This window comes from Phalangium opilio, unplaced genomic scaffold (assembly GCF_054372755.1).
Source record: "Phalangium opilio isolate 3A_F unplaced genomic scaffold, DU_Popi_V2 ptg000352l_1, whole genome shotgun sequence".
NCBI lineage: Eukaryota > Metazoa > Arthropoda > Arachnida > Opiliones > Phalangiidae > Phalangium > Phalangium opilio.
In genome coordinates this window covers 8,319,700-8,343,404 of record NW_028324228.1, presented here as the reverse complement: position 1 = coordinate 8,343,404, position 23,705 = coordinate 8,319,700, and the positions used below count along the sequence as shown (strand labels likewise).

Sequence of the window (23,705 nt, the reverse complement as noted above, 5' to 3'; positions counted from 1 at the left end):
TACATCTAAGACCTCACAACACCGCTCCCGGATGGGCTCGAACCACCAACCTTTCGGTTAACAGCCGACCGCGCTAACCATTGAGCCACGGAAGCCCAAAGATTAAATGTTCGTCAGGTATTTTTAAAAAACTCTGAATTTTACGTTACATCTAAGACCTCACAACACCGCTCCCGGATGGGCTCGAACCACCAACCTTTCGGTTAACAGCCGACGGCGTTAACCATTGCGCAACGGAAGCCCAAAGATTAAATGTTCGTCAGGTATTGTGGAAAAACTTTGGATTTTTACGTTACCTGTGAGATTTCACAACTCCGCTCCCGGGTGGGCTCGAACCACCAACCTATTAGTTAACAGCCGAACGCGCTAACCATTGAGCCACGGAAGCCCAAAAATTAAATGGTCGTCAGGTATTGTGGAGAAACTTTGGCTTTTTACGTTACATTTGAGACTTCACAACACTGCTCCCGGGTGGGCTCGAACCACCAACCTTAAGCTTAACATCCGAACACGCTAACCATGGAGCCAAGGAAGCCCAAAAATTAAATGTTCGTCAGTTATTTTTAAAAAACTCTGAATTTTACGTTACATCTAAGACCTCACAACACGGTCCCGGGTGGGCTCGAACCACCAACCTTTCGGTTAACAGCCGAACGCGCTAACCATTGCGCCACGGAAGCTCAAAAATTAAATGGTCGTCAGGTATTGTGGAAAAACTTTGGCATTTGACATTACGTTTGAGATCTCACAACACCGCTCCCGGGTGGGCTGGAACCACCAACCTTTCGGTTAACAGCCGAACGCGCTAACCATTGCGCCACGGAAGCTCAAAAATTAAACGGTCGTCAGGTATTGTGGAAAAACTTTGGCTTTTTACGTTACATTTGAGACTTCACAACACGGCAGCCGGGTGGGCTCGAAACACCAACCTTTTGGTTAACATCCGAACGCGCTAACCTTCGAGCCAAGGAAGCTCAGAAATGAAATGGTCGTCAGGTATTGTGGAAAAACTCTGACTTTTTACGTCACATCAGAGACTTCAAAACACCGCTCCCGGATGGGCTCGAACCACAAACATTTTGAATAACAGCTGAACGCGCTAACCATTGCGCCACGGAAGCCCAAAAATTAAATGTTCGTCAGATATTTTTAAAAAACTCTGAATTTTACGTTACATCTAAGACCTCACAACACCGCTCCCGGATGGGCTCGAACCACCAACCTTTCGGTTAACAGCCGACGGCGTTAACCATTGCGCAACGGAAGTCCAAAGATTAAATGTTCGTCAGGTATTGTGGAAAAACTTTGGATTTTTACGTTACCTGTGAGATTTCACAACTCCGCTCCCGGGTGGGCTCGAACCACCAACCTATTAGTTAACAGCCGAACGCGCTAACCATTGAGCCACGGAAGCCCAAAAATTAAATGGTCGTCAGGTATTGTGGAAAAACTTTGGCTTTTTACGTTACATTTGAGACTTCACAACACTGCTCCCGGGTGGGCTCGAACCACCAACCTTAAGCTTAACATCCGAACACGCTAACCATGGAGCCAAGGAAGCTCAGAAATGAAATGGTCGTCAGGTATTGTGGAAAAACTTTGACTTTTTACGTCACATCTGAGACTTCACAACACCGCTCCCGGATGGGCTCGAACCACCAAACTTTCGGTTAGCAGCCGAACGCGCTAACCATTGCGCCACGGAAGCCCAAAAATTAAATGTTCGTCAGTTATTTTTAAAAAACTCTGAATTTTACGTTACATCTAAGACCTCACAACACCGCTCCCGGATGGGCTCGAACCACCAACCTTTCGGTTAACAGCCGACGGCGTTAACCATTGCGCAACGGAAGCCCAAAGATTAAATGTTCGTCAGGTATTGTGGAAAAACTTTGGATTTTTACGTTACATGTGAGATTTCACAACACCGCTCCCGGGTGGGCTCGAACCACCAACCTTTCGGTTAACAGCCGAACGCGCTAACCATTGCGCCAGGGAAGCTCAAAAATTAAATGGTCGTCAGGTATTGTGGAAAAACTTTGGCATTTGACATTACGTTTGAGATCTCAAAACACCGCTCCCGGGTGGGCTCGAACCACCAACCTTTCGGTTAACAGCCGAACGCGCTAACCATTGCGCCACGGAAGCCCAAAAATTAAACGGTCGTCAGGTATTGTGGAAAAACTTTGGCTTTTTACGTTACATTTGAGACTTCACAACACGGCAGCCGGGTGGGCTCGAACCACCAACCTTTTGGTTAACATCCAAACGCGCTAACCTTCGAGCCAAGGAAGCTCAGAAATGAAATGGTCGTCAGGTATTGTGGAAAAACTCTGACTTTTTACGTCATATCAGAGACTTCAAAACACCGCTCCCGGATGGGCTCGAACCACAAACCTTTTGAATAAGAGCTGAACGCGCTAACCATTGCGCCACGGAAGCCCAAAAATTAAATGTTCGTCAGATATTTTTAAAAAACTCTGAATTTTACGTTACATCTAAGACCTCACAACACCGCTCCCGGATGGGCTCGAACCACCAACCTTTCGGTTAACAGCCGACGGCGTTAACCATTGCGCAACGGAAGCCCTAAGATTAAATGTTCGTCAGGTATTGTGGAAAAACTTTGGATTTTTACGTTACGTGTGAGATTTCACAACTCCGCTCCCGGGTTGGCTCGAAAAACCAACCTATTAGTTAACAGCCGAACGCGCTAACCATTGAGCCACGGAAGCCCAAAAATTAAATGGTCGTCAGGTATTGTGGAAAAACTTTGGCTTTTTACGTTACATTTGAGACTTCACAACACTGCTCCCGGGTGGGCTCGAACCGCCAACCTTAAGCTTAACATCCGAACACGCTAACCATGGAGCCAAGGAAGCCCAAAAATTAAATGTTCGTCAGTTATTTTTAAAAAACTCTGAATTTTACGTTACATCTAAGACCTCACAACACGGTCCCGGGTGGGCTCGAACCACCAACCTTTCGGTTAACAGCCGAACGCGCTAACCATTGCGCCACGGAAGCTCAAAAATTAAATGGTCGTCAGGTATTGTGGAAAAACTTTGGCATTTGACATTACGTTTGAGATCTCACAACACCGCTCCCGGGTGGGCTCGAACCACCAACCTTTCGGTTAACAGCCGAACGCGCTAACCATTGCGCCACGGAAGCTCAAAAATTAAACGGTCGTCAGGTATTGTGGAAAAACTTTGGCTTTTTACGTTACATTTGAGACTTCACAACACGGCAGCCGGGTGGGCTCGAAACACCAACCTTTTGGTTAACATCCGAACGCGCTAACCTTCGAGCCAAGGAAGCTCAGAAATGAAATGGTCGTCAGGTATTGTGGAAAAACTTTGACTTTTTACGTCACATCTGAGACTTCACAACACCGCTCCCGGATGGGCTCGAACCACCAAACTTTCGGTTAGCAGCCGAACGCGCTAACCATTGCGCCACGGAAGCCCAAAAATTAAATGTTCGTCAGTTATTTTTAAAAAACTCTGAATTTTACGTTACATATAAGACCTCACAACACCGCTCCCGGATGGGCTCGAACCACCAACCTTAAGCTTAACATCCGAACACGCTAACCATGGAGCCAAGGAAGCCCAAAAATTAAATGTTCGTCAGTTATTTTTAAAAAACTCTGAATTTTACGTTACATCTAAGACCTCACAACACGGTCCCGGGTGGGCTCGAACCACCAACCTTTCGGTTAACAGCCGAACGCGCTAACCATTGCGCCACGGAAGCTCAAAAATTAAATGGTCGTCAGGTATTGTGGAAAAACTTTGGCATTTGACATTACGTTTGAGATCTCACAACACCGCTCCCGGGTGGGCTGGAACCACCAACCTTTCGGTTAACAGCCGAACGCGCTAACCATTGCGCCACGGAAGCTCAAAAATTAAACGGTCGTCAGGTATTGTGGAAAAACTTTGGCTTTTTACGTTACATTTGAGACTTCACAACACGGCAGCCGGGTGGGCTCGAAACACCAACCTTTTGGTTAACATCCGAACGCGCTAACCTTCGAGCCAAGGAAGCTCAGAAATGAAATGGTCGTCAGGTATTGTGGAAAAACTCTGACTTTTTACGTCACATCAGAGACTTCAAAACACCGCTCCCGGATGGGCTCGAACCACAAACATTTTGAATAACAGCTGAACGCGCTAACCATTGCGCCACGGAAGCCCAAAAATTAAATGTTCGTCAGATATTTTTAAAAAACTCTGAATTTTACGTTACATCTAAGACCTCACAACACCGCTCCCGGATGGGCTCGAACCACCAACCTTTCGGTTAACAGCCGACGGCGTTAACCATTGCGCAACGGAAGTCCAAAGATTAAATGTTCGTCAGGTATTGTGGAAAAACTTTGGATTTTTACGTTACCTGTGAGATTTCACAACTCCGCTCCCGGGTGGGCTCGAACCACCAACCTATTAGTTAACAGCCGAACGCGCTAACCATTGAGCCACGGAAGCCCAAAAATTAAATGGTCGTCAGGTATTGTGGAAAAACTTTGGCTTTTTACGTTACATTTGAGACTTCACAACACTGCTCCCGGGTGGGCTCGAACCACCAACCTTAAGCTTAACATCCGAACACGCTAACCATGGAGCCAAGGAAGCTCAGAAATGAAATGGTCGTCAGGTATTGTGGAAAAACTTTGACTTTTTACGTCACATCTGAGACTTCACAACACCGCTCCCGGATGGGCTCGAACCACCAAACTTTCGGTTAGCAGCCGAACGCGCTAACCATTGCGCCACGGAAGCCCAAAAATTAAATGTTCGTCAGTTATTTTTAAAAAACTCTGAATTTTACGTTACATCTAAGACCTCACAACACCGCTCCCGGATGGGCTCGAACCACCAACCTTTCGGTTAACAGCCGACGGCGTTAACCATTGCGCAACGGAAGCCCAAAGATTAAATGTTCGTCAGGTATTGTGGAAAAACTTTGGATTTTTACGTTACATGTGAGATTTCACAACACCGCTCCCGGGTGGGCTCGAACCACCAACCTTTCGGTTAACAGCCGAACGCGCTAACCATTGCGCCAGGGAAGCTCAAAAATTAAATGGTCGTCAGGTATTGTGGAAAAACTTTGGCATTTGACATTACGTTTGAGATCTCACAACACCGCTCCCGGGTGGGCTCGAACCACCAACCTTTCGGTTAACAGCCGAACGCGCTAACCATTGCGCCACGGAAGCCCAAAAATTAAACGGTCGTCAGGTATTGTGGAAAAACTTTGGCTTTTTACGTTACATTTGAGACTTCACAACACGGCAGCCGGGTGGGCTCGAACCACCAACCTTTTGGTTAACATCCGAACGCGCTAACCTTCGAGCCAAGGAAGCTCAGAAATGAAATGGTCGTCAGGTATTGTGGAAAAACTCTGGCTTTTTACGTCATATCAGAGACTTCAAAACACCGCTCCCGGATGGGCTCGAACCACAAACCTTTTGAATAAGAGCTGAACGCGCTAACCATTGCGCCACGGAAGCCCAAAAATTAAATGTTCGTCAGATATTTTTAAAAAACTCTGAATTTTACGTTACATCTAAGACCTCACAACACCGCTCCCGGATGGGCTCGAACCACCAACCTTTCGGTTAACAGCCGACGGCGTTAACCATTGCGCAACGGAAGCCCAAGGATTAAATGTTCGTCAGGTATTGTGGAAAAACTTTGGATATTTACGTTACATGTGAGATTTCACAACACCGCTCCCGGGTGGGCTCGAACCACCAACCTTTCGGTTAACAGCCGAACGCGCTAACCATTGCGCCAGGGAAGCTCAAAAATTAAATGGTCGTCAGGTATTGTGGAAAAACTTTGGCATTTGACATTACGTTTGAGATCTCACAACACCGCTCCCGGGTGGGCTCGAACCACCAACCTTTCGGTTAACAGCCGAACGCGCTAACCATTGCGCCACGGAAGCCCAAAAATTAAACGGTCGTCAGGTATTGTGGAAAAACTTTGGCTTTTTACGTTACATTTGAGACTTCACAACACGGCAGCCGGGTGGGCTCGAACCACCAACCTTTTGGTTAACATCCGAACGCGCTAACCTTCGAGCCAAGGAAGCTCAGAAATGAAATGGTCGTCAGGTATTGTGGAAAAACTCTGGCTTTTTACGTCATATCAGAGACTTCAAAACACCGCTCCCGGATGGGCTCGAACCACAAACCTTTTGAATAAGAGCTGAACGCGCTAACCATTGCGCCACGGAAGCCCAAAAATTAAATGTTCGTCAGATATTTTTAAAAAACTCTGAATTTTACGTTACATCTAAGACCTCACAACACCGCTCCCGGATGGGCTCGAACCACCAACCTTTCGGTTAACAGCCGACGGCGTTAACCATTGCGCAACGGAAGCCCAAGGATTAAATGTTCGTCAGGTATTGTGGAAAAACTTTGGATATTTACGTTACATGTGAGATTTCACAACACCGCTCCCGGGTGGGCTCGAACCACCAACCTTTCGGTTAACAGCCGAACGCGCTAACCATTGCGCCAGGGAAGCTCAAAAATTAAATGGTCGTCAGGTATTGTGGAAAAACTTTGGCATTTGACATTACGTTTGAGATCTCACAACACCGCTCCCGGGTGGGCTCGAACCACCAACCTTTCGGTTAACAGCCGAACGCGCTAACCATTGCGCCACGGAAGCCCAAAAATTAAACGGTCGTCAGGTATTGTGGAAAAACTTTGGCTTTTTACGTTACATTTGAGACTTCACAACACGGCAGCCGGGTGGGCTCGAACCACCAACCTTTTGGTTAACATCCGAACGCGCTAACCTTCGAGCCAAGGAAGCTCAGAAATGAAATGGTCGTCAGGTATTGTGGAAAAACTCTGACTTTTTACGTCACATCAGAGACTTCAAAACACCGCTCCCGGATGGGCTCGAACCACAAACCTTTTGAATAAGAGCTGAACGCGCTAACCATTGCGCCACGGAAGCCCAAAAATTAAATGTTCGTCAGATATTTTTAAAAAACTCTGAATTTTACGTTACATCTAAGACCTCACAACACCGCTCCCGGATGGGCTCGAACCACCAACCTTTCGGTTAACAGCCGACGGCGTTAACCATTGCGCAACGGAAGCCCTAAGATTAAATGTTCGTCAGGTATTGTGGAAAAACTTTGGATTTTTACGTTACCTGTGAGATTTCACAACTCCGCTCCCGGGTTGGCTCGAACCACCAACCTATTAGTTAACAGCCGAACGCGCTAACCATTGAGCCACGGAAGCTCAGAAATGAAATGGTCGTCAGGTATTGTGGAAAAACTTTGACTTTTTACGTCACATCTGAGACTTCACAACACCGCTCCCGGATGGGCTCGAACCACCAAACTTTCGGTTAGCAGCCGAACGCGCTAACCATTGCGCCACGGAAGCCCAAAAATTAAATGTTCGTCAGTTATTTTTAAAAAACTCTGAATTTTACGTTACATCTAAGACCTCACAACACCGCTCCCGGATGGGCTCGAACCACCAACCTTTCGGTTAACAGCCGACGGCGTTAACCATTGCGCAACGGAAGCCCAAAGATTAAATGTTCGTCAGGTATTGTGGAAAAACTTTGGATTTTTACGTTACATGTGAAAATTCACAACACCGCTCCCGGGTGGGCTCGAACCACCAACCTTTCGTTTATCAGCCGAACGCGCTAACCATTGCGCCACGGAAGCTCAAAAATTAAATGGTCGTCAGGTATTGTGGAAAAACTTTGGCATTTGACATTACGTTTGAGATCTCACAACACGGCAGCCGGGTGGGCTCGAACCACCAACCTTTTGGTTAACATCCGAACGCGCTAACCTTCGAGCCAAGGAAGCTCAGAAATGAAATGGTCGTCAGGTATTTTGGAAAAACTCTGACTTTTTACGTCACATCAGAGACTTCAAAACACCGCTCCAGGATGGGCTCGAACCACAAACCTTTTGAATAACAGCTGAACGCGCTAACCATTGCGCCACGGAAGCCCAAAAATTAAATGTTCGTCAGATATTTTTAAAAAACTCTGAATTTTACGTTACATCTAAGACCTCACAACACCGCTCTCGGATGGGCTCGAACCACCAACCTTTCGGTTAACAGCCGACGGCGTTAACCATTGCGCAACGGAAGCCCAAAGATTAAATGTTCGTCAGGTATTGTGGAAAAACTTTGTATTTTTACGTTACCTGTGAGATTTCACAACTCCGCTCCCGGGTGGGCTCGAACCACCAACCTATTAGTTAACAGCCGAACGCGCTAACCATTGAGCCACGGAAGCCCAAAAACTAAATGGTCGTCAGGTATTGTGGAAAAACTTTGGCTTTTTACGTTACATTTGAGACTTCACAACACTGCTCCCGGGTGGGCTCGAACCACCAACCTTAAGCTTAACATCCGAACACGCTAACCATGGAGCCAAGGAAGCTCAGAAATGAAATGGTCGTCAGGTATTGTGGAAAAACTTTGGCTTTTTACGTTACATTTGAGACTTCACAACACTGCTCCCGGGTGGGCTCGAACCACCAACCTTAAGCTTAACATCCGAACACGCTAACCATGGAGCCAAGGAAGCTCAGAAATGAAATGGTCGTCAGGTATTGTGGAAAAACTCTGAATTTTACGTTACATCTAAGACCTCACAACACCGCTCCCGGATGGGCTCGAACCACCAATCTTTCGGTTAACAGCCGACGGCGTTAACCATTGCGCAACGGAAGCCCAAAGATTAAATGTTCGTCAGGTATTGTGGAAAAACTTTGGATTTTTACGTTACATGTGAGATATCACAACACCGCTCCCGGGTGGGCTCGAACCACCAACCTTTCGGTTAACAGCCGAACGCGCTAACCATTGCGCCACGGAAGCTCAAAAATTAAACGGTCGTCAGGTATTGTGGAAAAACTTTGGCTTTTTACGTTACATTTGAGTCTTCACAACACTGCTCCCGGGTGGGCTCGAACCACCAACCTTAAGCTTAACATCCGAACACGCTAACCATGGAGCCAAGGAAGATCAGAAATGAAATGGTCGTCAGGTATTGTGGAAAAACTTTGACTTTTTACGTCACATCTGAGACTTCACAACACCGCTCCCGGATGGGCTCGAACCACCAACCTTTCGGTTAACAGCCGAACGCGCTAACCATTGCGCCACGGAAGCCCAAAAATTAAATGTTCGTCAGTTATTTTTAAAAAACTCTGAATTTTACGTTACATCTAAGACCTCACAACACCGCTCCCGGATGGGCTCGAACCACCAACCTTTCGGTTAACAGCCGACGGCGTTAACCATTGCGCAACGGAAGCCCAAAGATTAAATGTTCGTCAGGTATTGTGGAAACACTTTGGATTTTTACGTTACATGTGAGATTTCACAACACCGCTCCCGGGTGGGCTCGAACCACCAACCTTTCGGTTAACAGCCGAACGCGCTAACCATTGCGCCACAGAAGCCCAAAAATGAAATGGTCGTCGGGTATTGTGCAAACACTTTGGCTTTTTACGTTACATGTGAGAGCTCACAACACCGCTCCCGGGTGGGCTCGAACCACCAACCTTTCGGTTAACAGCCGAACGCGCTAACCATTGCGCCACGGAAGCCCAAAAATTAAATGGTCGTCGGGTATTGTGGAAACACTTTGGCTTTTTACGTTACATGTGAGAGCTCACAACACCGCTCCCGGGTGGGCTCGAACCACCAACCTTTCGGTTAACAGCCGAACGCGCTAACCATTGCGCCACGGAAGCCCAAAAATTAAATGTTCGTCAGTTATTTTTAAAAAACTCTGAATTTTACGTTACATCTAAGACCTCACAACACCGCTCCCGGATGGGCTCGAACCACCAACCTTTCGGTTAACAGCCGACGGCGTTAACCATTGCGCAACAAAAGCCCAAAAATTAAATGTTCGTCAGGTATTGTGGAAAAACTTTGGAGTTTTACGTTACATGTGAGATTTCACAACACCGCTCCCGGGTGGGCTCGAACCACCAACCTTTCGGTTAACAGCCGAACGCGCTAACCATTGCGCCACGGAAGCCCAAAAATTAAATGTTCGTCAGGTATTGTGGAAAAACTTTGGCTTTTTACGTTACATTTGAGACTTCACAACACGGCAGCCGGGTGGGGTCGAACCACCAACCTTTTGGTTAACATCCGAACGCGCTAACCTTCGAGCCAAGGAAGCTCAGAAATGAAATGGTCGTCAGGTATTGTGGAAAAACTGACTTTTTACGTCACATCCGAGACTTCAAAACACCGCTCCCGGATGGGCTCGAACCACAAACCTTTTGAATAACAGCTGAATGCGCTAAACATTGCGCCAAGGAAACCCGAAAATTAAATGTTCGTCAGATATTTTTAAAAAACTCTGAATTTTACGTTACATCTATGACCTCACAACACCGCTCCCGGATGGGCTCGAACCACCAACCTTTCGGTTAACAGCCGACGGCGTTAACCATTGCGCAACGGAAGCCCAAAGATTAAATGTTCGTCAGGTATTGTGGAAAAACTTTGGATTTTTACGTTACATGTGAGATCTCACAACACCGCTCCCGGGTGGGCTCGAACCACCAACCTTTCGGTTAACAGCCGAACGCGCTAACCATTGCGCCACGGAAGCCCAAAAATTAAATGTTCGTCAGGTATTGTGGAAAAACTTTGACTTTTTACGTCACATCTGAGCCCTCACAACACCGCTCCCGGATGGGCTCGAACCACGAACCTTTCGGTTAACAGCCGAACGCGCTAACCATTGCGCCACGGAAGCTCAAAGATTAAATGTTCGTCAGGTATTGTGGAAAAACTTTGGCATTTGACATTACGTTTGAGATCTCACAACACCGCTCCCGGGTGGGCTCGAACCACCAACCTTTCGGTTAACAGCCGAACGCGCTAACCATTGCGCCACGGAAGCTCAAAAATTAAACGGTCGTCAGGTATTGTGGAAAAACTTTGGCTTTTTACGTTACATTTGAGACTTCACAACACGGCAGCCGGGTGGGCTCGAACCATCAACCTTTTGGTTAACAACCGAACGCGCTAACCTTCGAGCCAAGGAAGCTCAGAAATGAAATGGTCGTCAGGTATTGTGGAAAAACTCTGACTTTTTACGTCACATCCGAGACTTCAAAACACCGCTCCCGGGTGGGCTCGAACCACCAACCTTTCGAATAACAGCTGAACGCTCTAACCATTGCGCCACGAAAGCCCAAAAATTAAATGTTCGTCAGTTATTTTTAAAAAACTCTGAATTTTACGTTACATCTAAGACCTCACAACACCGCTCCCGGATGGGCTCGAACCACCAACCTTTCGGTTAACAGCCGACAGCGTTAACCATTGCGCAACGGAAGCCCAAAGATTAAATGTTCGTCAGGTATAGTGGAAAAACTTTGACTTTTTACGTCACATCTGAGACCTCACAACACCGCTCACGGATGGGCTCGAACCACCAACCTTTCGGTTAAAGGCCGAACGCGCTAACCATTGCGCCACGGAAGCCCAAAAATTAAATGGTCGTCGGGTATTGTGGAAACACTTTGGCTTTTTACGTTACATGTGAGAGCTCACAACACCGCTCCCGGGTGGGCTCGAACCACCAACCTTTCGGTTAACAGCCGAACGCGCTAACCATTGCGCCACAGAAGCCCAAAAATTAAATGGTCGTCGGGTATTGTGGAAACACTTTGGCTTTTTACGTTACATGTGAGAGCTCACAACACCGCTCCCGGGTGGGCTCGAACCACCAACCTTTCGGTTAACAGCCGAACGCGCTAACCATTGCGCCACAGAAGCCCAAAGATTAAATGTTCGTCAGGTATTTTTAAAAAACTCTGAATTTTACGTTACATCTAAGACCTCACAACACCGCTCCCGAATGGGCTCGAACCACCAACCTTTCGGTTAACAGCCGAACGCGCTAACCATTGCGCCACGGAAGCCAAAAAATTAAATGTTCGTCAGTTATTTTTAAAAAACTCTGAATTTTACGTTACATCTAAGACCTCACAACACCGCTCCCGGATGGGCTCGAACCACCAACCTTTCGGTTAACAGCCGACGGCGTTAACCATTGCGCAACGGAAGCCCAAAGATTAAATGTTCGTCAGGTATTGTGGAAAAACTTTGGATTTTTACGTTACATGTGAGATTTCACAACACCGCTCCCGGGTGGGCTCGAACCACCAACCTTTCGGTTAACAGCCGAACGCGCTAAACATTGCGCCACGGAAGCCCAAAAATTAAATGGTCGTCGGGTATTGTGGAAACACTTTGGCTTTTTACGTTACATGTGAGAGCTCACAACACCGCTCCCGGGTGGGCTCGAACCACCAACCTTTCGGTTAACAGCCGAACGCGCTAACCATTGCGCCACGGAAGCCCAAAAATTAAATGGTCGTCGGGTATTGTGGAAACACTTTGGCTTTTTACGTTACATGTGAGAGCTCACAACACCGCTCCCGGGTGGGCTCGAACCACCAACCTTTCGGTTAACAGCCGAACGCGCTAACCATTGCGCCACAGAAGCCCAAAGATTAAATGTTCGTCAGGTATTTTTAAAAAACTCTGAATTTTACGTTACATCTAAGACCTCACAACACCGCTCCCGGATGGGCTCGAACCACCAACCTTTCGGTTAACAGCCGAACGCGCTAACCATTGCGCCACGGAAGCCCAAAAATTAAATGTTCTTCAGTTATTTTTAAAAAACTCTGAATTTTACGTTTCATCTAAGACCTCACAACACCGCTCCCGGATGGGCTCGAACCACCAACCTTTCGGTTAACAGCCGACGGCGTTAACCATTGCGCAACAAAAGCCCAAAAATTAAATGTTCGTCAGGTATTGTGGAATAACTTTGGAGTTTTACGTTACATGTGAGATTTCACAACACCGCTCCCGGGTGGGCTCGAACCACCAACCTTTCGGTTAACAGCCGAACGCGCTAACCATTGCGCCACGGAAGCCCAAAAATTAAATGTTCGTCAGGTATTGTGGAAAAACTTTGACTTTTTACGTCACATCTGAGACCTCACAACACCGCTCCCGGATGGGCTCGAACCACCAACCTTTCGGTTAACAGCCGAACGCGCTAACCATTGCGCCACGGAAGCTCAAAAATCAAATGGTCGTCAGGTATTGTGGAAAAACTTTGACTTTTTACGTCACATCTGAGACCTCACAACACCGCTCCCGGATGGTCTCGAACCAACAACCTTTCAGTTAACAGCCGAACGCGCTAACCATTGCGCCACGGAAGCCCAAAGATTAAATGTTCGTCAGGTATTTTTAAAAAACTCTGAAGTTTACGTTACATCTAAGACCTCACAACACCGCTCCCGGATGGGCTCGAACCACCAACCTTTCGGTTAACAGCCGACGGCGTTAACCATTGCGCAACGGAAGCCCAAAGATTAAATGTTCGTCAGGTATTGTGGAAAAACTTTGGATTTTTACGTTACCTGTGAGATTTCACAACTCCGCTCCCGGGTGGGCTCGAACCACCAACCTATTAGTTAACAGCCGAACGCGCTAAACATTGAGCCACGGAAAACCAAAAATTTAATGGTCGTCAGGTATTGTGGAAAAACTTTGGCTTTTTACGTTACATTTGAGACTTCACAACACTGCTCCCGGGTGGGCTCGAACCACCAACCTTAAGCTTAACATCCGAACACGCTAACCATGGAGCCAAGGAAGCCCAAAAATTAAATGTTCGTCAGTTATTTTTAAAAAACTCTGAATTTTACGTTACATCTAAGACCTCACAACACCGCTCCCGGGTGGGCTCGAACCACCAACCTTTCGGTTAACAGCCGAACGCGCTAACCATTGCGCCACGGAAGCCCAAAAATTAAATGGTCGTCGGGTATTGTGGAAACACTTTGGCTTTTTACGTTACATGTGAGAGCTCACAACACCGCTCCCGGGTGGGCTCGAACCACCAACCTTTCGGTTAACAGCCGAACGCGCTAACCATTGCGCCACGGAAGCCCAAAAATTAAATGGTCGTCGGGTATTGTGGAAACACTTTGGCTTTTTACGTTACATGTGAGAGCTCACAACACCGCTCCCGGGTGGGCTCGAACCACCAACCTTTCGGTTAACAGCCGAACGCGCTAACCATTGCGCCACAGAAGCCCAAAGATTAAATGTTCGTCAGGTATTTTTAAAAAACTCTGAATTTTACGTTACATCTAAGACCTCACAACACCGCTCCCGGGTGGGCTCGAACCACCAACCTTTCGGTTAACAGCCGAACGCGCTAACCATTGCGCCACGGAAGCCCAAAAATTAAATGGTCGTCGGGTATTGTGGAAACACTTTGGCTTTTTACGTTACATGTGAGAGCTCACAACACCGCTCCCGGGTGGGCTCGAACCACCAACCTTTCGGTTAACAGCCGAACGCGCTAACCATTGCGCCACGGAAGCCCAAAAATTAAATGGTCGTCGGGTATTGTGGAAACACTTTGGCTTTTTACGTTACATGTGAGAGCTCACAACACCGCTCCCGGGTGGGCTCGAACCACCAACCTTTCGGTTAACAGCCGAACGCGCTAACCATTGCGCCACAGAAGCCCAAAGATTAAATGTTCGTCAGGTATTTTTAAAAAACTCTGAATTTTACGTTACATCTAAGACCTCACAACACCGCTCCCGGATGGGCTCGAACCACCAACCTTTCGGTTAACAGCCGAACGCGCTAACCATTGCGCCACGGAAGCCCAAAAATTAAATGTTCGTCAGTTATTTTTAAAAAACTCTGAATTTTACGTTACATCTAAGACCTCACAACACCGCTCCCGGATGGGCTCGAACCACCAACCTTTCGGTTAACAGCCGACGGCGTTAACCATTGCGCAACAAAAGCCCAAAAATTAAATGTTCGTCAGGTATTGTGGAATAACTTTGGAGTTTTACGTTACATGTGAGATTTCACAACACCGCTCCCGGGTGGGCTCGAACCACCAACCTTTCGGTTAACAGCCGAACGCGCTAACCATTGCGCCACGGAAGCCCAAAAATTAAATGTTCGTCAGGTATTTTGGAAAAACTTTGACTTTTTACGTCACATCTGAGACCTCACAACACCGCTCCCGGATGGGCTCGAACCACCAACCTTTCGGTTAACAGCCGAACGCGCTAACCATTGCGCCACGGAAGCTCAAAAATTAAATGGTCGTCAGGTATTGTGGAAAAACTTTGACTTTTTACGTCACATCTGAGACCTCACAACACCGCTCCCGGATGGTCTCGAACCACCAACCTTTCAGTTAACAGCCGAACGCGCTAACCATTGCGCCACGGAAGCCCAAAGATTAAATGTTCGTCAGGTATTTTTAAAAAACTCTGAAGTTTACGTTACATCTAAGACCTCACAACACCGCTCCCGGATGGGCTCGAACCACCAACCTTTCGGTTAACAGCCGACGGCGTTAACCATTGCGCAACGGAAGCCCAAAGATTAAATGTTCGTCAGGTATTGTGGAAAAACTTTGGATTTTTACGTTACCTGTGAGATTTCACAACTCCGCTCCCGGGTGGGCTCGAACCACCAACCTATTAGTTAACAGCCGAACGCGCTAAACATTGAGCCACGGAAAACCAAAAATTTAATGGTCGTCAGGTATTGTGGAAAAACTTTGGCTTTTTACGTTACATTTGAGACTTCACAACACTGCTCCCGGGTGGGCTCGAACCACCAACCTTAAGCTTAACATCCGAACACGCTAACCATGGAGCCAAGGAAGCCCAAAAATTAAATGTTCGTCAGTTATTTTTAAAAAACTCTGAATTTTACGTTACATCTAAGAACTCACAACACCGCTCCCGGGTGGGCTCGAACCACCAACCTTTCGGTTAACAGCCGAACGCGCTAACCATTGCGCCACGGAAGCCCAAAAATTAAATGGTCGTCGGGTATTGTGGAAACACTTTGGCTTTTTACGTTACATGTGAGAGCTCACAACACCGCTCCCGGGTGGGCTCGAACCACCAACCTTTCGGTTAACAGCCGAACGCGCTAACCATTGCGCCACGGAAGCCCAAAAATTAAATGGTCGTCGGGTATTGTGGAAACACTTTGGCTTTTTACGTTACATGTGAGAGCTCACAACACCGCTCCCGGGTGGGCTCGAACCACCAACCTTTCGGTTAACAGCCGAACGCGCTAACCATTGCGCCACGGAAGCTCAAAAATTAAATGGTCGTCAGGTATTTTTAAAAAACTCTGAAGTTTACGTTACATCTAAGACCTCACAACACCGCTCCCGGATGGGCTCGAACCACCAACCTTTCGGTTAACAGCCGACGGCGTTAACCATTGCGCAACGGAAGCCCAAAGATTTAATGTTCGTCAGGTATTGTGGAAAAACTTTGGATTTTTACGTTACCTGTGAGATTTCACAACTCCGCTCCCGGGTGGGCTCGAACCACCAACCTATTAGTTAACAGCCGAACGCGCTAACCATTGAGCCACGGAAAACCAAAAATTAAATGGTCGTCAGGTATTGTGGAAAAACTTTGGCTTTTTACGTTACATTTGAGACTTCACAACACTGCTCCCGGGTGGGCTCGAACCACCAACCTTAAGCTTAACATCCGAACACGCTAACCATGGAGCCAAGGAAGCCCAAAAATTAAATGTTCGTCAGTTATTTTTAAAAAACTCTGAATTTTACGTTACATCTAAGACCTCACAACACCGCTCCCGGGTGGGCTCGAACCACCAACCTTTCGGTTAACAGCCGAACGCGCTAACCATTGCGCCACGGAAGCCCAAAAATTAAATGGTCGTCGGGTATTGTGGAAACACTTTGGCATTTTACGTTACATGTGAGAGCTCACAACACCGCTCCCGGGTGGGCTCGAACCACCAACCTTTCGGTTAACAGCCGAACGCGCTAACCATTGCGCCACGGAAGCCCAAAAATTAAATGGTCGTCGGGTATTGTGGAAACACTTTGGCTTTTTACGTTACATGTGAGAGCTCACAACAGCGCTCCCGGGTGGGCTCGAACCACCAACCTTTCGGTTAACAGCCGAACGCGCTAACCATTGCGCCACAGAAGCCCAAAGATTAAATGTTCGTCAGGTATTTTTAAAAAACTCTGAATTTTACGTTACATCTAAGACCTCACAACACCGCTCCCGGATGGGCTCGAACCACCAACCTTTCGGTTAACAGCCGAACGCGCTAACCATTGCGCCACGGAAGCCCAAAAATTAAATGTTCGTCAGTTATTTTTAAAAAACTCTGAATTTTACGTTACATCTAAGACCTCACAACACCGCTCCCGGATGGGCTCGAACCACCAACCTTTCGGTTAACAGCCGACGGCGTTAACCATTGCGCAACGGAAGCCCAAAAGATTAAATGTTCGTCAGGTATTGTGGAAAAACTTTGGCTTTTTACGTTACATGTGAGAGCTCACAACACCGCTCCCGGGTGGGCTCGAACCACCATCCTTTCGGTTAACAGCTGAACGCTCTAACCATTGCGCCACGGAAGCCCAAAAATTAAATGTTCGTCAGTTATTTTTAAAAAACTCTGAATTTTACGTTACATCTAAGACCTCACAACACCGCTCCCGGATGGGCTCGAACCACCAACCTTTCGGTTAACAGCCGACGGCGTTAACCATTGCGCAACGGAAGCCCAAAGATTAAATGTTCGTCAGGTATTGTGGAAAAATTTGACTTTTTACGTCACATCTGAGACCTCACAACACCGCTCACGGATGGGCTCGAACCACCAACCTTTCGGTTAACAGCCGAACGCGCTAACCATTGCGCCACGGAAGCCCAAAAATTAAATGGTCGTCGGGTATTGTGGAAACACTTTGGCTTTTTACGTTACATGTGAGAGCTCACAACACCGCTCCCGGGTGGGCTCGAACCACCAACCTTTCGGTTAACAGCCGAACGCGCTAACCATTGCGCCACGGAAGCCCAAAAATTAAATGGTCGTCGGGTATTGTGGAAACACTTTGGCTTTTTACGTTACATGTGAGAGCTCACAACACCGCTCCCGGGTGGGCTCGAACCACCAACCTTTCGATTAACAGCCGAACGCGCTAACCATTGCGCCACGGAAGCCCAAAAATTAAATGGTCGTCGGGTATTGTGGAAACACTTTGGCTTTTTACGTTACATGCGAGAGCTCACAACACCGCTCCCGGGTGGGCTCGAACCACCAACCTTTCGGTTAACAGCCGAACGCGCTAACCATTGCGCCAAAGAAGCCAAAAGATTAAATGTTCGTCAGGTATTTTTAAAAAACTCTGAATTTTACGTTACATCTAAGACCTCACAACACCGCTCCCGGATGGGCTCGAACCACCAACCTTTCGGTTAACAGCCGAACGCGCTAACCATTGCGCCACGGAAGCCCAAAAATTAAATGTTCGTCAGTTATTTTTAAAAAACTCTGAATTTTACGTTACATCTACGACCTCACAACATCGCTCCCGGATGGGCTCGAACCACCAACCTTTCGGTTAACAGCCGACGGCGTTAACCATTGTGCAACGGAAGCCCAAAGATTAAATGTTCGTCAGGTATTGTGGAAAAGCTTTGACTTTTTACGTCACATCTGAGACTTCACAACACCGCTCCCGGATGGGCTCGAACCACAAACCTTTTGAATAACAGCTGAACGCTCTAACCATTGCGCCACGGAAGCCCAAAAATTAAATGTTCGTCAGTTATTTTTAAAAAACTCTGAATTTTACGTTACATCTAAGACCTCACAACACCGCTCCCGGATGGGCTCGAACCACCAACCTTTCGGTTAACAGCCGACGGCGTTAACCATTGCGCAACGGAAGCCCAAAAGATTAAATGTTCGTCAGGTATTGTGGAAAAACTTTGGCTTTTTACGTTACATGTGAGAGCTCACAACACCGCTCCCGGGTGGGCTCGAACCACCATCCTTTCGGTTAACAGCTGAACGCTCTAACCATTGCGCCACGGAAGCCCAAAAATTAAATGTTCGTCAGTTATTTTTAAAAAACTCTGAATTTTACGTTACATCTAAGACCTCACAACACCGCTCCCGGATGGGCTCGAACCACCAACCTTTCGGTTAACAGCCGACGGCGTTAACCATTGCGCAACGGAAGCGCAAAGATTAAATGTTCGTCAGGTATTGTAGAAAAATTTGACTTTTTACGTCACATCTGAGACCTCACAACACCGCTCACGGATGGGCTCGAACCACCAACCATTCGGTTAACAGCCGAACGCGCTAACCATTGCGCCACGGAAGCCCAAAAATTAAATGGTCGTCGGGTATTGTGGAAACACTTTGGCTTTTTACGTTACATGTGAGAGCTCACAACACCGCTCCCGGGTGGGCTCAAACCACCAACCTTTCGGTTAACAGCCGAACGCGCTAACCATTGCGCCACAGAAGCCCAAAGATTAAATGTTCGTCAGGTATTTTTAAAAAACTCTGAATTTTACGTTACATCTAAGACCTCACAACACCGCTCCCGGATGGGCTCGAACCACCAACCTTTCGGTTAACAGCCGAACGCGCTAACCATTGCGCCACAGAAGCCCAAAGATTAAATGTTCGTCAGGTATTGTGGAAAAACTTTGTATTTTTACGTTACCTGTGAGATTTCACAACTCCGCTCCCGGGTGGGCTCGAACCACCAACCTATTAGTTAACAGCCGAACGCGCTAACCATTGAGCCACGGAAGCCCAAAAATTAAATGGTCGTCAGGTATTGTGGAAAAACTTTGGCTTTTTACGTTACATTTGAGACTTCACAACACCGCTCCCGGATGGGCTCGAACCACCAACCTTTCGGTTAACAGCCGAACGCGCTAACCATTGCGCCAGGGAAGCTCAAAAATTTAATGGTCGTCAGGTATTGTGTAAAAACTTTGGCATTTGACATTACGTTTGAGATCTCACAACACCGCTCCCGGGTGGGCTCGAACCACCAACCTTTCGGTTAACAGCCGAACGCGCTAACCATTGCGCCACGGAAGCCCAAAAATTAAACGGTCGTCAGGTATTGTGGAAAAACTTTGGCTTTTTACGTTACATTTGAGACTTCACAACACGGCAGCCGGGTGGGCTCGAACCACCAACCTTTTGGTTAACATCCGAACGCGCTAACCTTCGAGCCAAGGAAGCTCAGAAATGAAATGGTCGTCAGGTATTGTGGAAAAACTCTGACTTTTTACGTCACATCAGAGACTTCAAAACACCGCTCCCGGATGGACTCGAACCACAAACCTTTTGAATAAGAGCTGAACGCGCTAACCATTGCGCCACGGAAGCCCAAAAATTAAATGTTCGTCAGATATTTTTAAAAAACTCTGAATTTTACGTTACATCTAAGACTTCACAACACCGCTCCCGGATGGGCTCGAACCACCAACCTTTCGGTTAACAGCCGACGGCGTTAACCATTGCGCAACGGAAGCCCAAAGATTAAATGTTCGTCAGGTATTGTGGAAAAACTTTGGATTTTTACGTTACCTGTGAGATTTCACAACTCCGCTCCCGGGTGGGCTCGAACCACCAACCTATTAGTTAACAGCCGAACGCGCTAACCATTGAGCCACGGAAGCCCAAAAATTAAATGGTCGTCAGGTATTGTGGAAAAACTTTGGCTTTTTACGTTACATTTGAGACTTCACAACACTGCTCCCGGGTGGGCTCGAACCACCAACCTTAAGCTTAACATCCGAACACGCTAACCATGGAGCCAAGGAAGCTCAGAAATGAAATGGTCGTCAGGTATTGTGGAAAAACTTTGATTTTACGTCACATCTGAGACCTCACAACACCGCTCACGGATGGGCTCGAACCACCAACCTTTCGGTTAACAGCCGAACGCGCTAACCATTGCGCCACGGAAGCCCAAAAATTAAATGTTCGTCAGTTATTTTTAAAAAACTCTGAATTTTACGTTACATCTAAGACCTCACAACACCGCTCCCAGATGGGCTCGAACCACCAACCTTTCGGTTAACAGCCGACGGCGTTAACCATTGCGCAACGGAAGCCCAAAGATTAAATGTTCGTCAGGTACTGTGGAAAAACTTTGGATTTTTACGTTACATGTGAAAATTCACAACACCGCTCCCGGGTGGGCTCGAACCACCAACCTTTCGTTTAACACCCGAACGCGCTAACCATTGCGCCACGGAAGCTCAAAAATTAAATGGTCGTCAGGTATTGTGGAAAAACTTTGGCATTTGACATTACGTTTGAGATCTCACAACACCGCTCCCGGGTGGGCTCGAACCACCAACCTTACGGTTAACAGCCGAATGCGCTAACCATTGCGCCAAGGAAGCTCAAAAATTAAACGGTCGTCAGGTATTGTGGAAAAACTTTGGCTTTTTACGTTACATTTGAGACTTCACAACACTGCTCCCGGGTGGGCTCGAACCACCAACCTTAAGCTTAACATCCGAACACGCTAACCATGGAGCCAAGGAAGCTCAGAAATGAAATGGTCGTCAGGTATTGTGGAAAAACTTTGATTTTACGTCACATCTGAGACCTCACAACACCGCTCACGGATGGGCTCGAACCACAAACCTTTTGAATAACAGCTGAACGCGCTAACCATTGCGCCACGGAAGCCCAAAAATTAAATGTTCGTCAGATATTTTTAAAAAACTCTGAATTTTACGTTACATCTAAGACCTCACAACACCGCTCCCGGATGGGCTCGAACCACCAACCTTTCGGTTAACAGCCGACGGCGTTAACCATTGCGCAACGGAAGCCCAAAGATTAAATGTTCGTCAGGTATTGTGGAAAAACTTTGTATTTTTACGTTACCTGTGAGATTTCACAACTCCGCTCCCGGGTGGGCTCGAACCACCAACCTATTAGTTAACAGCCGAACGCGCTAACCATTGAGCCACGGAAGCCCAAAAATTAAATGGTCGTCAGGTATTGTGGAAAAACTTTGGCTTTTTACGTTACATTTGAGACTTCACAACACTGCTCCCGGGTGGGCTCGAACCACCAACCTTAAGCTTTACATCCGAACACGCTAACCATGGAGCCAAGGAAGCTCAGAAATGAAATGGTCGTCAGGTATTGTGGAAAAACTTTGACTTTTTACGTCACATCTGAGACTTCACAACACCGCTCCCGGATGGGCTCGAACCACCAACCTTTCGGTTAGCAGCCGAACGCGCTAACCATTGCGCCACGGAAGCCCAAAAATTAAATGTTCGTCAGTTATTTTTAAAAAACTCTGAATTTTACGTTACATCTAAGACCTCACAACACCGCTCCCGGATGGGCTCGAACCACCAACCTTTCGGTTAACAGCCGACGGCGTTAACCATTGCGCAACGGAAGCCCAAAGATTAAATGTTCGTCAGGTATTGTGGAAAAACTTTGGATTTTTACGTTACATGTGAGATTTCACAACACCGCTCCCGGGTGGGCTCGAACCACCAACCTTTCGGTTAACAGCCGAACGCGCTAACCATTGCGCCAGGGAAGCTCAAAAATTAAATGGTCGTCAGGTATTGTGGAAAAACTTTGGCATTTGACATTACGTTTGAGATCTCACAACACCGCTCCCGGGTGGGCTCGAACCACCAACCTTTCGGTTAACAGCCGAACGCGCTAACCATTGCGCCACGGAAGCCCAAAAATTAAACGGTCGTCAGGTATTGTGGAAAAACTTTGGCTTTTTACGTTACATTTGAGACTTCACAACACGGCAGCCGGGTGGGCTCGAACCACCAACCTTTTGGTTAACATCCGAACGCGCTTACCTTCGAGCCAAGGAAGCTCAGAAATGAAATGGTCGTCAGGTATTGTGGAAAAACTCTGACTTTTTACGTCACATCAGAGACTTCAAAACACCGCTCCCGGATGGGCTCGAACCACAAACCTTTTGAATAACAGCTGAACGCGCTAACCATTGCGCCACGGAAGCCCAAAAATTAAATGTTCGTCAGATATTTTTAAAAAACTCTGAATTTTACGTTACATCTAAGACCTCACAACACCGCTCCCGGATGGGCTCGAACCACCAACCTTTCGGTTAACAGCCGACGGCGTTAACCATTGCGCATCGGAAGCCCAAAGATTAAATGTTCGTCAGGTATTGTGGAAAAACTTTGTATTTTTACGTTACCTGTGAGATTTCACAACTCCGCTCCCGGGTGGGCTCGAACCACCAACCTATTAGTTAACAGCCGAACGCGCTAACCATTGAGCCACGGAAGCCCAAAAATTAAATGGTCGTCAGGTATTGTGGAAAAACTTTGGCTTTTTACGTTACATTTGAGACTTCACAACACTGCTCCCGGGTGGGCTCGAACCACCAACCTTAAGCTTAACATCCGAACACGCTAACCATGGAGCCAAGGAAGCTCAGAAATGAAATGGTCGTCAGGTATTGTGGAAAAACTTTGACTTTTTACGTCACATCTGAGACTTCACAACACCGCTCCCGGATGGGCTCGAACCACCAACCTTTCGATTAGCAGCCGAACGCGCTAACCATTGCGCCACGGAAGCCCGAAAATTAAATGTTCGTCAGTTATTTTTAAAAAACTCTGAATTTTACGTTACATCTAAGACCTCACAACACCGCTCCCGGATGGGCTCGAACCACCAACCTTTCGGTTAACAGCCGACGGCGTTAACCATTGCGCAACGGAAG

General features: G+C 47.2%; 33 non-coding genes across 33 annotated transcripts; all 33 read right to left on the bottom strand.

Annotated features, from left to right (window-relative positions):
* Positions 1 to 1,635: 1,635 nt before the first annotated feature.
* On the bottom strand, positions 1,636 to 1,708 carry TRNAS-GCU (transfer RNA serine (anticodon GCU)). Its single transcript has one exon. It is a non-coding gene; the product is annotated as a tRNA-Ser (tRNA).
* Positions 1,709 to 2,075: 367 nt separating this feature from the next.
* On the bottom strand, positions 2,076 to 2,148 carry TRNAN-GUU (transfer RNA asparagine (anticodon GUU)). The gene has a single exon. It is a non-coding gene; the product is annotated as a tRNA-Asn (tRNA).
* A 953-nt stretch (positions 2,149 to 3,101) lies between these two features.
* Positions 3,102 to 3,174, bottom strand: TRNAN-GUU (transfer RNA asparagine (anticodon GUU)). Its single transcript has one exon. It is a non-coding gene; the product is annotated as a tRNA-Asn (tRNA).
* A 221-nt stretch (positions 3,175 to 3,395) lies between these two features.
* TRNAS-GCU (transfer RNA serine (anticodon GCU)) lies at positions 3,396 to 3,468 on the bottom strand. The gene has a single exon. It is a non-coding gene; the product is annotated as a tRNA-Ser (tRNA).
* Positions 3,469 to 4,714: 1,246 nt separating this feature from the next.
* On the bottom strand, positions 4,715 to 4,787 carry TRNAS-GCU (transfer RNA serine (anticodon GCU)). Its single transcript has one exon. It is a non-coding gene; the product is annotated as a tRNA-Ser (tRNA).
* A 367-nt stretch (positions 4,788 to 5,154) lies between these two features.
* On the bottom strand, positions 5,155 to 5,227 carry TRNAN-GUU (transfer RNA asparagine (anticodon GUU)). The gene has a single exon. It is a non-coding gene; the product is annotated as a tRNA-Asn (tRNA).
* A 661-nt stretch (positions 5,228 to 5,888) lies between these two features.
* TRNAN-GUU (transfer RNA asparagine (anticodon GUU)) lies at positions 5,889 to 5,961 on the bottom strand. The gene has a single exon. It is a non-coding gene; the product is annotated as a tRNA-Asn (tRNA).
* Positions 5,962 to 6,622: 661 nt separating this feature from the next.
* Positions 6,623 to 6,695, bottom strand: TRNAN-GUU (transfer RNA asparagine (anticodon GUU)). The gene has a single exon. It is a non-coding gene; the product is annotated as a tRNA-Asn (tRNA).
* A 661-nt stretch (positions 6,696 to 7,356) lies between these two features.
* Positions 7,357 to 7,429, bottom strand: TRNAS-GCU (transfer RNA serine (anticodon GCU)). Its single transcript has one exon. It is a non-coding gene; the product is annotated as a tRNA-Ser (tRNA).
* A 220-nt stretch (positions 7,430 to 7,649) lies between these two features.
* Positions 7,650 to 7,722, bottom strand: TRNAI-GAU (transfer RNA isoleucine (anticodon GAU)). The gene has a single exon. It is a non-coding gene; the product is annotated as a tRNA-Ile (tRNA).
* A 1,101-nt stretch (positions 7,723 to 8,823) lies between these two features.
* Positions 8,824 to 8,896, bottom strand: TRNAN-GUU (transfer RNA asparagine (anticodon GUU)). Its single transcript has one exon. It is a non-coding gene; the product is annotated as a tRNA-Asn (tRNA).
* A 661-nt stretch (positions 8,897 to 9,557) lies between these two features.
* TRNAN-GUU (transfer RNA asparagine (anticodon GUU)) lies at positions 9,558 to 9,630 on the bottom strand. The gene has a single exon. It is a non-coding gene; the product is annotated as a tRNA-Asn (tRNA).
* A 74-nt stretch (positions 9,631 to 9,704) lies between these two features.
* TRNAN-GUU (transfer RNA asparagine (anticodon GUU)) lies at positions 9,705 to 9,777 on the bottom strand. Its single transcript has one exon. It is a non-coding gene; the product is annotated as a tRNA-Asn (tRNA).
* Positions 9,778 to 9,997: 220 nt separating this feature from the next.
* On the bottom strand, positions 9,998 to 10,070 carry TRNAN-GUU (transfer RNA asparagine (anticodon GUU)). Its single transcript has one exon. It is a non-coding gene; the product is annotated as a tRNA-Asn (tRNA).
* A 512-nt stretch (positions 10,071 to 10,582) lies between these two features.
* TRNAN-GUU (transfer RNA asparagine (anticodon GUU)) lies at positions 10,583 to 10,655 on the bottom strand. Its single transcript has one exon. It is a non-coding gene; the product is annotated as a tRNA-Asn (tRNA).
* A 221-nt stretch (positions 10,656 to 10,876) lies between these two features.
* Positions 10,877 to 10,949, bottom strand: TRNAN-GUU (transfer RNA asparagine (anticodon GUU)). Its single transcript has one exon. It is a non-coding gene; the product is annotated as a tRNA-Asn (tRNA).
* Positions 10,950 to 12,343: 1,394 nt separating this feature from the next.
* TRNAN-GUU (transfer RNA asparagine (anticodon GUU)) lies at positions 12,344 to 12,416 on the bottom strand. Its single transcript has one exon. It is a non-coding gene; the product is annotated as a tRNA-Asn (tRNA).
* A 513-nt stretch (positions 12,417 to 12,929) lies between these two features.
* Positions 12,930 to 13,002, bottom strand: TRNAN-GUU (transfer RNA asparagine (anticodon GUU)). The gene has a single exon. It is a non-coding gene; the product is annotated as a tRNA-Asn (tRNA).
* An 807-nt stretch (positions 13,003 to 13,809) lies between these two features.
* Positions 13,810 to 13,882, bottom strand: TRNAN-GUU (transfer RNA asparagine (anticodon GUU)). Its single transcript has one exon. It is a non-coding gene; the product is annotated as a tRNA-Asn (tRNA).
* Positions 13,883 to 13,956: 74 nt separating this feature from the next.
* TRNAN-GUU (transfer RNA asparagine (anticodon GUU)) lies at positions 13,957 to 14,029 on the bottom strand. Its single transcript has one exon. It is a non-coding gene; the product is annotated as a tRNA-Asn (tRNA).
* Positions 14,030 to 14,249: 220 nt separating this feature from the next.
* On the bottom strand, positions 14,250 to 14,322 carry TRNAN-GUU (transfer RNA asparagine (anticodon GUU)). Its single transcript has one exon. It is a non-coding gene; the product is annotated as a tRNA-Asn (tRNA).
* A 74-nt stretch (positions 14,323 to 14,396) lies between these two features.
* On the bottom strand, positions 14,397 to 14,469 carry TRNAN-GUU (transfer RNA asparagine (anticodon GUU)). The gene has a single exon. It is a non-coding gene; the product is annotated as a tRNA-Asn (tRNA).
* A 513-nt stretch (positions 14,470 to 14,982) lies between these two features.
* Positions 14,983 to 15,055, bottom strand: TRNAN-GUU (transfer RNA asparagine (anticodon GUU)). Its single transcript has one exon. It is a non-coding gene; the product is annotated as a tRNA-Asn (tRNA).
* An 807-nt stretch (positions 15,056 to 15,862) lies between these two features.
* TRNAN-GUU (transfer RNA asparagine (anticodon GUU)) lies at positions 15,863 to 15,935 on the bottom strand. Its single transcript has one exon. It is a non-coding gene; the product is annotated as a tRNA-Asn (tRNA).
* Positions 15,936 to 16,009: 74 nt separating this feature from the next.
* Positions 16,010 to 16,082, bottom strand: TRNAN-GUU (transfer RNA asparagine (anticodon GUU)). The gene has a single exon. It is a non-coding gene; the product is annotated as a tRNA-Asn (tRNA).
* Positions 16,083 to 16,156: 74 nt separating this feature from the next.
* Positions 16,157 to 16,229, bottom strand: TRNAN-GUU (transfer RNA asparagine (anticodon GUU)). Its single transcript has one exon. It is a non-coding gene; the product is annotated as a tRNA-Asn (tRNA).
* A 513-nt stretch (positions 16,230 to 16,742) lies between these two features.
* TRNAN-GUU (transfer RNA asparagine (anticodon GUU)) lies at positions 16,743 to 16,815 on the bottom strand. Its single transcript has one exon. It is a non-coding gene; the product is annotated as a tRNA-Asn (tRNA).
* Positions 16,816 to 16,889: 74 nt separating this feature from the next.
* TRNAN-GUU (transfer RNA asparagine (anticodon GUU)) lies at positions 16,890 to 16,962 on the bottom strand. Its single transcript has one exon. It is a non-coding gene; the product is annotated as a tRNA-Asn (tRNA).
* Positions 16,963 to 17,915: 953 nt separating this feature from the next.
* On the bottom strand, positions 17,916 to 17,988 carry TRNAN-GUU (transfer RNA asparagine (anticodon GUU)). The gene has a single exon. It is a non-coding gene; the product is annotated as a tRNA-Asn (tRNA).
* Positions 17,989 to 19,968: 1,980 nt separating this feature from the next.
* Positions 19,969 to 20,041, bottom strand: TRNAN-GUU (transfer RNA asparagine (anticodon GUU)). Its single transcript has one exon. It is a non-coding gene; the product is annotated as a tRNA-Asn (tRNA).
* A 2,125-nt stretch (positions 20,042 to 22,166) lies between these two features.
* TRNAS-GCU (transfer RNA serine (anticodon GCU)) lies at positions 22,167 to 22,239 on the bottom strand. Its single transcript has one exon. It is a non-coding gene; the product is annotated as a tRNA-Ser (tRNA).
* Positions 22,240 to 22,606: 367 nt separating this feature from the next.
* Positions 22,607 to 22,679, bottom strand: TRNAN-GUU (transfer RNA asparagine (anticodon GUU)). The gene has a single exon. It is a non-coding gene; the product is annotated as a tRNA-Asn (tRNA).
* Positions 22,680 to 23,487: 808 nt separating this feature from the next.
* On the bottom strand, positions 23,488 to 23,560 carry TRNAS-GCU (transfer RNA serine (anticodon GCU)). The gene has a single exon. It is a non-coding gene; the product is annotated as a tRNA-Ser (tRNA).
* Between the last annotated feature and the right edge of the window lie 145 nt (positions 23,561 to 23,705).